Source organism: Bidens hawaiensis, unplaced genomic scaffold (genome assembly GCF_021521415.1).
Source record: "Bidens hawaiensis isolate Kalapana, Puna unplaced genomic scaffold, B.hawaiensis_p1.1 tig00067152_1, whole genome shotgun sequence".
NCBI classification, from domain to species: domain Eukaryota; kingdom Viridiplantae; phylum Streptophyta; class Magnoliopsida; order Asterales; family Asteraceae; genus Bidens; species Bidens hawaiensis.
The window spans coordinates 18,280-30,934 of NW_027501895.1; the positions used below are offsets into that span (position 1 = coordinate 18,280).

General features: G+C 32.9%; 1 pseudogene across 1 annotated transcript; it reads left to right on the top strand.

Annotated features, from left to right (window-relative positions):
* The first annotated feature begins 6,354 nt into the window (after nucleotides 1-6,354).
* Nucleotides 6,355-9,677, top strand: LOC143604858 (phosphoglycolate phosphatase 2-like; annotated as a pseudogene). The gene is made up of 11 exons (XR_013148373.1): nucleotides 6,355-6,476; nucleotides 6,586-6,653; nucleotides 7,272-7,364; nucleotides 7,443-7,514; nucleotides 7,600-7,686; nucleotides 8,285-8,329; nucleotides 8,404-8,456; nucleotides 8,551-8,648; nucleotides 8,735-8,834; nucleotides 9,199-9,301; nucleotides 9,416-9,677. The product of XR_013148373.1 is annotated as a phosphoglycolate phosphatase 2-like (transcript).
* Nucleotides 9,678-12,655: the final 2,978 nt, after the last annotated feature.

Genomic DNA, 12,655 nt, shown 5'->3' on the forward strand with positions numbered 1-12,655 from the left:
GATTTAATGTTTGTATTTTTAATGTAAAAACTATAAATGAAAGTTATGTGTTTTTAATCTTTGGTTTGTTGAAAACACATTCACCAACACACACTCATACTCATCTTCCAAGCAAAGAACCCTAACAACGAAAGCAAAGAATGGCTTCGGTCAGTCCGTTTTGCCTTGTAGTTACCGGTTTGCCTTGTAGTTACCGGTTTGTTTATACTGTGAAAAAATAATGGTCTTCATTAAGTACAAAATATAAAAAACAAATATTCGTATTTGAAACCGCGAAATTTAAAAAAAAAAAAAAAAAAAAAAAACGGTTAATAAAAAAAACCGGTTAATAAAAAAACTGGTTAATAAAAAAACCGGTTTATTAACCGGTTCTAACCGGTTTCTAAACCGGTCCTAACCGGTTAGACCGGTTAGGGTTTTGACAGAAAAAAACCGGTTATTAACCGGTCCGGTTATTAACCGAACCGGTTTTTTTCCGGGCCAAAAAAAACCTGTCCGGTTAATAACCGAACCGGTTTTTTTAAAAAAACCGGTTTGTGCACCTCTACTTCCGAAGACGTGGGATTAAAATTAAGTATTTCTTGGAAGAAGATATAGTTTTTGTTAAAATATATTTTACGGTCATTTCTTCAACTACTTATTATTCCTAGCTTTTATTATTAATATTATTATTATATTTATTTATTTAGTTTATTTTCTTAATTAATACTAAATGCTACACAATTTTAATATATATTATTTTATTTGTTTATTATGATGATATTTTTCTTGAAGCTGAAGATCTCGATGGAAGCAGTCTTTTTATTCTTAGGGTTAGAGGTAAGATTTGTCTGCGTCTTAACTTGTGTTTGTTTTCTGAAAAAAGCTCTGTGAAAGCTCTTCTCTGTGCGCCGCGCAGATATGAGCTTTTGCAGAGTGTTAGATTTCTCGCAGACGTTTCATTAAAAAACATCTGTGCGGACTCTTCTTGGTGCAGGTCTGCCCTGCCTCCTTTTACATTTTCTAACTTCTTTCTAACCTTATAAACCATCATTTGTAACATTTCGGATATTCCGTATTCATATTTGTATTCATTTATCTTATGAACATTATTAGGATCTTTCTCATTAATAAAATTATGCATTTATTAGTGAAATAACTATTTTATCTTAGTTTATAATTCGTTAACTTCCATTTGTGTCAAATATCCCTTACAAACTCTTAAAATCGCATAAAATGGCTTAAAAACGCGTTTTTGAAACTACAGGGACTAAAACTGCCAAAAACGGAAGTCTGGGGGAAACCCAACCTTCGTGCGACGCGAAGGATTGAGTTCCAAAGGTTCGCTCGACGCGAAGCCTTCCCAGACCAGCCATTTTCGTATTTGATCTTCGTTTAATGCTAAATATTTCCTAAATCAACCCTAAATCACGAAAATTGAGCAACAAGTTATTGTATCTAGTATGTAATGATGTCTAGGTTTATAATCAGTAATTTGGTCAATATATTGATGATTATATGACCCGATTTCTTTTTTAATTATGTTATTCGGTTACCAAAACCGTGTCCAACAAGTTGATTTAACACCTATATAAACACATTATAATTTCAAACACTAAAGGTTACTGCAACTAAGCATTTCCAGCTTTCACAATGTCACATACCCTCAACCAACGTTTTCTTGCTAGTTTTTGCTCATTTAAGTGAAGATTTGTTAGCTGTAGTTTGACTTTGACATTCGTTAAACCTTTGACCTCGATTTCTCGCTAATACAAACATTATCCGGGTAAGTTGTTAACTGATCAAACATTCATTAATACTCACTTGTCGATAACTCTCAATCAATTTCTGAGGTTGAGGGGTATTGACTGGTCAATTTGAGTTAAACCCGTTTAAGGGCAAAATAGTCAATAACTTTGACTATTCGTTTCTTATATTTCTGGTCGGATTCAACGTTCGGTCTAGAAGACTTTTATTCTCGTTATGAAATTTTAAGACTACTGCCCAAAACCCGACTTCCAACTCGGTGTTCGGATTCTGGTCAGTAGCGACTCGTTTAAATCTTAAATTTAACATAGCTTGAGTTCTACTCATCCGTTTGGATTGATTCCAGCGGAAACAAGTTCATTTTTACTTATAGTTTCTTATCTCAAAGTTTCAGGTTCTGTTAGTTTAACTCATTTGACGCGTTAACGGACGATAGCTTATTTTTATTCTTAATTTTAATTACTTGCCAATTAATTAAGGTGAGTTTTCTCATTTCCCTATTTTACCATGTTTTCAAAAGTTTTGGGGACGTATGCGTAATATTTAGTATTTCATATTATATACATATCTTAAATTAGCAAACGTGATATTGTGTGTGATTAATCGAGCATACTTGCTATATGATTACTTGTTTACTTTACGCATTCAGATAGGTCCAACATATTCTCAATATAGTATGATCATACGACCGTCATGTTAACCGGCGTCCAATTCGCTTGGCAATGGTCTCTTGACACTTTACTTGCTCATAGTTTGGTTATATTTACCGCAATTATTTACGTTTTGCTATCTTTCATAATATATTATAATCTTGCAAAACTGGTGACAATTCTCACTCAACATATTGTTGGCAAATCTATTTTATTTTATACGCATATGCAGGTTATCGCTTGAGTTGAAGATTTGAAGTTATAGACACCTAGTTAAGACCCTAGGTTTATTTCAACACAATTTATTTCAAGTTATCATTTGGATTATTGCTATTTGTTTTTGGATTATGTGTTATATTTGGATGATGTGTGTTTGAATGGAATAAATTAATTAAATAGTTATTGTCACATTTATTTATAATAGTTACCTTGAGCTATGAACAATCATGCTCATGCCCCGGCATTTCCGCCTTAGGTTGGGGTGTGACATCATTCTCCTTCACAAACTCTCAACCTTAGCCACCACCCCTCGCCCCTACTCCACCGATCGAAATCCAACACTCTCTGCATAAACCCGTTAAACCCTACGCCGTTACCTCTTGTCCTCGTTGCTCTTCGCCATCGCCATTGTCTTCCTAACTTCGGCGTTGACTGTACGTGAAATTAGCAACCTTGTTACTACATACTACATATCTTTGGTCCATCTCTTAATCTACAGAGGTCTGCAAATATGGTCCACAGACTGTAAACATGTTACTTCTTAAATAACAAACTACACCTCACGCTCTTTAGATCCTACTAATAGCTTTGGCTACTAATAGCTTTGGCTATTAGTAGGATTGATTAATTGGCTGGACATGATTTTGTTGAAGTTTGTTATTGGATGACTAGGACTCAATTCCCATTTATTAATTACTAGTTTTAGAGCTCATGTCACACACGGGATAATTCAAATTATAAAATTACAAGAAAAGCAAATAATTACATAGCATATATGAAAAAATGTATTACATCTATGTTTGTATCTATACTATGTGTACATCAATTGATTTTATTTATATCACAAAATGATTTTTTTAAAATTAACTTAATAAAAAATGTCGGTGTAAAAACGTACCCGAAAATGCTTCTTTCTATTGAAAATTTCATTCTCAATGTCATATATATATATATTATTGGAAGAATTTTGGTTATGAACCAATTTCGGAAATAAGACTTTTCATACGATAGTAGTTATAACCACTCAGCCTAAATACAAAAGGAGCGGTATCTTTATTGATATATTTACCAGTTTACCGCCCATCAAAGGAAAGGAGAACATTAAATTGTAACGGCGGATGTTCTTCAAAAACTATGTTTTTCTAAGCTACACTATGACAAAAGATTTTGATAAGTTTCAGAGGGCTTCTCGACTTTGTCATAATGACAACATAAAAAATAGCATGTTAACCCATTCAATTTTGTGAATGTTTTGTTTAATTTGAGCATAGTTTTGTATGACATGCTTCATATACAACGTTCTGAATACAATTGAAGCAAAAGTTAATCCTGGCATAAATATTTTAAATTTGATAAAAGTTAGAAGTATTGATAAGCATAGGGGTGACATGTCAAAAGTGTTCGCAATATTTTCTTATATTTTAATAGTCAAGGGAAAAATAGTCAGTTTGCCAAATCCCAAACCTTTTGATTATTTTAAAAAATGCACTTAAAAATAAATTTGAAACTCGAATCATGTTTAAAATTCTAGCTTTCATACTTTTGGCATTTTAAGGTCAACACTTTGAAACCATAACAAATTTGACGATAAATCTATTTTGCATTATCAAACTTTTAAAATACTCAAAATTTTCATTTTTGACCAGTAACAAATTTTGATTTAAATGTAGTTAACTTGTACCAAACAATCTATTTACTAGCTTTTTGACCCATAAAATCAAATTTAAGTTCCACAAAAATCCCAAAACAATCCTTGATAAAAAAAATAAGAAATTAAGTATGATAAACTTTGTTATGTTTGAAAGTGATTCGTATATACTATCTTACATTTTAACATATATATATATATATTACTAAATTATATATATTTTAAAATAAATGGATAGATTTTAAGCATATATTTACAATTTATAAATTTATATGACAATTTACAATAATAATAATAATAATAATAGATAAATGGATTGATTTAAAAAAAAATGATCGACTTTTAAGCATATACTTATAATTTAATGCTTAAAAAATTACTTTGTAAAATGAAAGCATAATCGACTTTTGTTTTTCTTTACAATCTTATACAATACACATAGTACAATATGTGAATGATAACATTTGAAATTATATTTTTTTTCAATATTTGAGAAACATGATTTGTTGTTGATTTTTGGAATTCACCAACTATTTTCAAACATATAGTAAAATAATATGTTAATATTTATATTTATAAAAAAAATTTAGATATAATATAAATAGAGTGTAAAAGGAAAGTGAATGATTTTTTATCAATTACATATATTAGGGTATTTTAGTTTTTGAGAGAAAAAATTGTAAGAATTAACCAAAAGATGACAAGTGTCCACAATTATTTTACTTTATTAGAATAGGTAGATATGCACTAGCTAGTAAGAGTAATGCGTGAATTTTAGCAAATTTGACTTAAATATAACCGTCTTATTACTAGTTTTATACCCATGTGATGGACGGGTTGTTTAGCGTCATAATGACATAATTTATTATTATTATTATTATTATTATTATTATTATTATTTTTCATCCTAAACAAAAACAATACAAAAGATATTGGTATAAAACTGCGAGAATAACATGCTAACCACAATACAAAAGTGAGTAACGCACCACAAGTATCCTAGACAATAACAAGCAACCCTTTCCAACGTTCTATCACAAACATAGCTAAATTGGATGACAATGCAGTCACATGAACACAAACGGTCCTTGTTGGGGCAACGAACTGTAAATGTGTTTGTCAGCCTAGCTAAGTAGTACCAATGCATTCATATGATCCAATGGCTCCTCAAATAATTAAATTAAATTGTCGTGTAAATGGGGATTTATGTGAAAATGTCTCCAATAACACTACACATTGAGTTTTAAACACACACGGGATTTATGTGTAAATTAATTCACGATCAAGACGATTCAGATTTCAGTTCATTACTTCATAATTTCTACAAGGCCGAAAGTCAGAAACATGAGAGTAATATTATCATGTCCTCAAGTTGTCATATCTGGTTTGCTTGATAAACATGTCTTGTTTGATCTATTTAATCAAACATGTAAGCCCTTTAACCACTTATAAATATAATAAAAAACAGTAAATAATACATTTCGAAAAGCCAACACGCTAACCCTTATGATCCATTTACCCTTTATATTGCAACCTTTCAACATGTTTATAACCTGTAGAACACGTCTACAGCCTATAAACCTATTTACTAGACAATCCGTTTAACTCGTAGATCATGTTTGATTTACACCATTTTAATTTTGTCGGTGCTTAATTAATACCCTTGTTAAAAACAAAATATACGAGTGATGCTCGAGTTTACTGATTCAACCCGACAACTAACACACTAAACATGCACCTACTAAGTACGATCATCGTTAATTAAGAAGGTTTAAACTAGAAATGACCAAATGGTACCGCCCTGATGGGAACCGGTATCGACATCAAATCAGGTATCATTGGTACCAATTCAGCATTGACTTTTTGAGGTTTTTGATCTGTACGGTATTGATATCTTACTAATTTTTGTCTTTGAACCAAGTATTTTTGATACCAACGTCAGTACCTGATTTTCACGAACTGATACTTTCGTTACCGGTAATTTAAAGTTTAAACAAGTAGTAGTGATAGGAATATTCATATTGTTATTCGTTTGTGAAATAACGCAGACTCTTTTCATTTTTTCTCCATAATAATCATAATATTATTCTTTCTTTGTCGATCAAGAATCATGGGTGATAAGAAATCAACAGCAGCAGGTTGCCAGCGTCTATCTCTCAGCAACGTTCAAAGCCTCTTAGATTCAGTCGATTGCTTCCTCTTCGATTGTGATGGTTCGTTTTCATTTCATCATTTCAGTTGAATGTAGTGTCGATTTGATTGATACAATTAGAGATGATAGTACATACATTACATGAATTCAAATATGATTGTGATGTTTAGGTGTGATTTGGAAAGGGGATACATTAATCGATGGTGTTCCAAAAACATTGGACTTCCTTAGATCAAAGGTAAAATCAATCTTCCAATTAGGAATGGGTCGGGTCGAAACGGATTGATTCAGAAAAGGGTTATTTTGGTTCGGGTCGAAAGGGGTCAGGTTAGCGCGTTCAGGTCAAGTCCGGCGGGTTTGGGTCACGGGTCAAAAGGGGTTGGTTTACAAAATGTTTTTTTTTTTTTTTTTTTTTTGAAATTCCTGTATATTTATTTCAGCTTTGCTTCTAGTTTTTGACACCGGTTACGCTCGTGGCATAGGTTATGTGGTTATGCATACCGGGACCGGAAAACGCGTGTAACTTGGCCCTGGTACGCGCTTAGACCAGCGTTTCGCACGAGGAACCGTGTCGCTTGCACGTTTAATGCTGGTTATGTGCATTTCGGTGTGGTTATGCGTAACGGGGCCGGGAAACGTGTGTAGCCCGGCCTAGGTACAGCGCACCACAGCCGGTGTCAGTTGCATGTGTTCAATTTCGGTTACGCACATTCTGGTGTCGGCTACACACACGGAGTTGATTAAGTGTGTTTAATGCCGGTTACATGCGAGGAGTTGGTTACTAGTGCTTAAAAGCCAGTTACGCGCTTTAGGGTTTTGAATTTCATTGAAAATTTGAAATGATTGGTTATTAAAGGGGAAAAAGCTGGTTTTCGTGACCAATAATTCATCAAAGTCCAGGAAACAGAATGCTCACAAATTCCAGTCCCTTGGAATCCAAGTTACCGAGGTTTGTTTCTTTCGATTAATAAAAATGAACTATGTCATATATATAGATACGCAATATTAAAAGTGTAAGTGATTGCAGGAGGAGATATTTTCTTCATCATTTGCTGCTGCAATGTACTTGAAAGTCAATGAATTTCCTCCAGAAAAGAAGGTCAATAACTCAATATACAGAAGTTTTTATATTACAATTCATATCTTTGTTTATGATGTTTAGACTAAAGAATGTTTCAATATAGGTGTATGTGATCGGTGGAGAGGGTATATTAGAAGAACTAAAACTTGCTGGTTTTACCGGGCTCGGTGGTCCTGTAAGCGTTTCCTTTGTTTTTCTTTTATATAATTTGAGATTTTTTAAATCTTTTACCTCTAAATACAAATGTGTAGGATCTATATATATACGATTTTTATTATTTTTTTTAGGAGAGTATTGCATGTCAACCAATTCTTATTTCTAAAATAGTTTAAAATTGAAAAACTTGGTGATTCATTTGTTTTTTTTTTTTTTGCATATTAAAAAAAAAAGTGTTATGGCTTGAATTCTCGCGTATATAAAATTTGAGATATACAGTGTTGTTCATTAAGTGTGAGAACCGCATTAAATCTTGTACCATTTATTATATCAATGACTAGAATGTATCTCCGTTTCAATATTTTCAAGAAGTATAATATTGATCTTTTATCTACATCCATATGTGCACATTCTTATATGCTTTTTTATAAAATTCTGGATATAAGATAAAATCAAAGAAAGAATGGGGAGCGATAACTAAGCATATGTTTTTTAATTTTAACTTTTTCGTTATAGCGAAATATACACGTCTTATGCGGTTCTCAACATACTATTGGCCTCCTATATATGTGTGTGTTGAATTTTTTGAAACTAATATAGGTATATGGATCTGCAGGAAGATGGTAAAAAAGACGGTGCAGCTTAAAGCAAATACTCTATTCGAGCATGATAAGAGTGTAACGTAACAGCTTAATATTAACATTTTTCTTTTATTTTTGATCAATGCTAACTTTTTAATTTATAATGCTAGGTTGGAGCGGTTGTGGTTGGAATTGACCCGCAGATAAATTATTACAAACTACAGTAAGATCATACCTCATTTAATAGTTCTTTGATAGTTTGATTCAAATATTTCAGTTAAAAACTAAAATGTTTCAAAAACGTTTGTAACGTGCAGGTACGGAACTCTTTGCATACGTGAGAACCCAGGGTGCATTTTCATTGCTACAAACCGTGATGCCACTGGCAACATGACTGATTTGCAAGAATGGCCAGGTAAGCGCCAGCTTGGCAACTTAACAAAGTAAGACATAATACTAGAAAACTAATATTTTATTTCCAAAATAATTATTGTTCTCCAGGTGCTGGATGTATGGTTGCTGCAATCTGCGGGTCAACACAGAAAGAGCCAATTGTAGTTGGGAAACCTTCAACATTTTTGATGGAGTTTTTACAGAAACAGTATGCATCCAACTCTAAAATTAACCAATCTAATAAACGGGTTGTGTTCGGGTTCACCTGCTTAACTTACCAGTCAACCTTTATTACTTAAACAATCCGACCTGCTATCCCGTTTTTATCATCTATGTAACAAGTTTACAACTTGATTACCACCAGCAAACCGTTTGACATGTTTAGAAAAGTTAGTTAAACATGTCATGTTCGGGTTTCATGATTTTTGGTTGTGCGGGTTAGGAATGATGTTTTTGACACGAATAAATATATAGGTCGTGTTCGGGTTGAACAGTTTAACACTTTAACCCATTAACCAAACACGATTGACACACCTGGTAAATGTAAGTTGGCTTGAATCTTGTCTTTGCAGATACAAGATTCCCACAGCCAAAATGTGCATGGCTGGTGACAGATTAGATACCGATATTTTATTTGACAGAATGCTGGTTGCAAAACTCTACTTGTCCTTTCAGGTAGCTAAGTAAATATATACACACATTTATCCGTTTAATCATACTTTTTTATTTTCTATTTAGCCTTAAATATTCAATAGTCACAAATAATATTAATCTGGATGATGGTTGCAGGTGTGACAAACGAATCGACACTTCAAGACCCCTCAAATCATATCCAGCCAGATTTATACACAAACCAAATTTCCGATATTTTTGATCTATTAAGTTCATAAACAACAAACACCATGCGACGGTTGAAAACCAACCATTGTACCAGGTTTGTTTGTACTAAATTAGTGAGTGCCATAAGCATTGGCCTTTTACTGCCTAATAAATTTCCATTTCAATAAGTTATAATACAATTCTGAGATTTATAGCTTTGTAATTGGTATAACAAAGAATTCAATGCAATTAGAACATGTATTCTATTACTCACATGTTCGGTTTGCATAATACGCTAAAATTCGAATTCTCGAATTCTCTTACGTTCAGTTATTATTTCTTTTGGGTATGTCTTGACTTCTTTTTTCTCTTAAGTTATTATTTCTCAACCCCATACTTAGATTCGCACCCGAAACTTAAACAGTGTTTTGCCCTCAGTGAAACAATGCATGCTATGCAAAAATATGAAAGTGAAAAGATAAAAGAAACTAAAAGCCTTGTGATAAATTGATGAGCCAAGCATACGGTTCATATGATTTTAACACAAGTTTACCAAAGTTTTAAATGTACAAAAATGATAATTGCATTTGGCTAAACACACACAGCATGCAACATGAATATAACCTGTCGTACATAGTATCGCTTTAGGTAAGAACCAAGTATCGTCCAAAGACACAACCTTTATTACTCAATTTTTAGTTACCAAAAAGTTTGTTAGTTGATTTTGGTAAATTTTGGAAGACAAAGTAAAGTAAAATGATAATAGTAAAATAAATGTAGAGAATATTAAGACTAGATACGGTGTTGCTTTGGGATGACTTAACAGTAAATAATTAGTTTAATGATGTGGAAAACTTTGGTAAACGAGAGTTAGGAGGTGAGAAAAGAAAGGTGTGAGGGGTTGCACTATGGCAACCGAACCGGATGGGTCACTAGCATGCTCCCACAAATACTAAAGTCCCCATCAGGGTATCTTTAGACTGTTGGCATGTAGGCCAATATTCTCCAAATAAAGGTGGTCATTTCCCTGTTTTCAAGTTTCTAGAGTTGTGCAATTCATTAAGAAGAATGGGGTATTGCTGCAAACAAATCCCAAACCACTCGTTTAAGTGCATGTTTTCTTATTTATTTCTTTAGATTCAGGTGGTATTGTGTTCTTTCTAAGGATGCCGCTCCTTCCCACAGTTTCACCTAACGTACCAAGAAGATTAGTTAAATAGTTTTAGTCATTTCATTTTTCCAATTTGTTTATTTTAACAAATTAACCCCCCCCCCCCCCCCAAAGGATCTGGCTAAATCCCGAAAGCCTTTTCACGAGATCTGGTATATCACCATATATACATGCTTGTTCTCTAGGGAAAATTTTCTGACTTTTGCCTTAACGTACCCTCACCATCCCTGACATACCTCTGCTTGACTTTTGGGAGAATCTTGACTTCATCAAATATTCAAATCTCCATAATTTATGCATGTTTTTCAATTTTTTTTTCATTCTTGAGGGTCAAAAACTTATAGTTATCAAATATGAACAATTTAGGTAGTATTTTTCCCACAATAATGATCAAAAATGTAAAACAATAGTAATAAATATATGAATGTAAAACATATATAATTGATGACAGATCAAATAAAACCACACTTGAATCTTTGCGTGTCCTCAAGCAAACCTGCATCTAAGGCGCTCGGTGGGTAAAGTTGGTAAAATACTCAAGTGGCTTGAGATTTTCCCATTCTTCAATTAGTTGCACTTTCTTTTAATTTTGGGGATAATGGGATAATCATGACATGCCTATTAAAGCATTGATTATGCACTGCCTCGCATACACTCAACTCTCGGGTTATATATATTTGTGAATGATTAATTTAGTGTAACACTCAAGTTCAAACCGAGCACGTATAAATCATAGGCCTATGTGCAAATCAAATCTCTACCAACTTGATAAATATGCATAGATAGATCAAGAGGGATTCGATATCGTTGAAATGGATTTAAGTGTTTAATGAAATTCATTAAAAGATAGATCATATAAATGATTTCGAAACTAGTTCGACCTTGATTCTTGATTATTTAGATTATCAAAATAATTATTAGCCTTAGAGTGTCGTTGGATTTCACAAATATGACACCAAACAATTTTCTTTCTTATGTAAAACCAAAATGTGAGAAATCGTTGTGCCTAAAACGACATAGCTTTCTATTTAAGAAATTCGTGTTTAATTCCCTAACAAATTATGTACATTCTATTATATATATGAGAGAAGAAGATGATTTCGGGTAGCAATTATTTCATATACGATGTTACATGTAATCATTTGTTTGCCATACTGCACCAATCTTTACAATCATAGAGACTTTGAAAGCATGATGGGATTATATTATCACAACAGTAACACAATCCTACCCCAATCTTACAGTCTTTCACATAATAGCATTTAGGCTTACTGCTATTTTCACTTCTAACATTAGAGCTGGATATCACCTTCCTTTCACGAAAGTTTGAGGTACCTGCAGATTCACAACATTAAACAAGAAAACTTAGTTGGGGAAGTTAATTAACTAACTACACACACATATATTACATACATTCTTGAATTGAAGCAAAAGAAGCCACAAGAATTAGGAAAATAGGCAGAAACCTCCGACTAATAATGGCCATGTATTAAGATTATGAGAAGGATGACGAGGCAATTTGTTATAGAGAAGGTATTTATAAACAGATGCATTTAATTGTTAGGTATTACGTGTACGCGGCTGACCCGACAGGAGTCGGATAGGGTGACAGAAATCAACACAATACAACAGTATTTCTAATTGATTTCTAAAACGAATAACGCGTACCAAGTAAACGCAGCGGATAAACGAGAAGTAAAACAAGGCTTAAATTAGATAACCCAAACAACCAAATTAAACCAGAATATAAACCAAAACCTGAAAGCGATTACCCTTGATCCAAACTTAACACCGCAGCTTCTTTCTGGATATACTTGATTCAAACTGAACCAGCAGCTTCCTTCTGATCAAGTTCACAATATTGGCTGTTAACGGACTTCCAGATTGATGATGGTTACGGTAGTATTTGTTGTCAAACAAATACTATATATCAATTATGATATATAATTCCTTGTATAATAATGATTGGTGACGGCGGCAGGGAATTCTCACGAACACAGACTCCAACTAATTTGCAAATCACAACTTGTTGCAATATA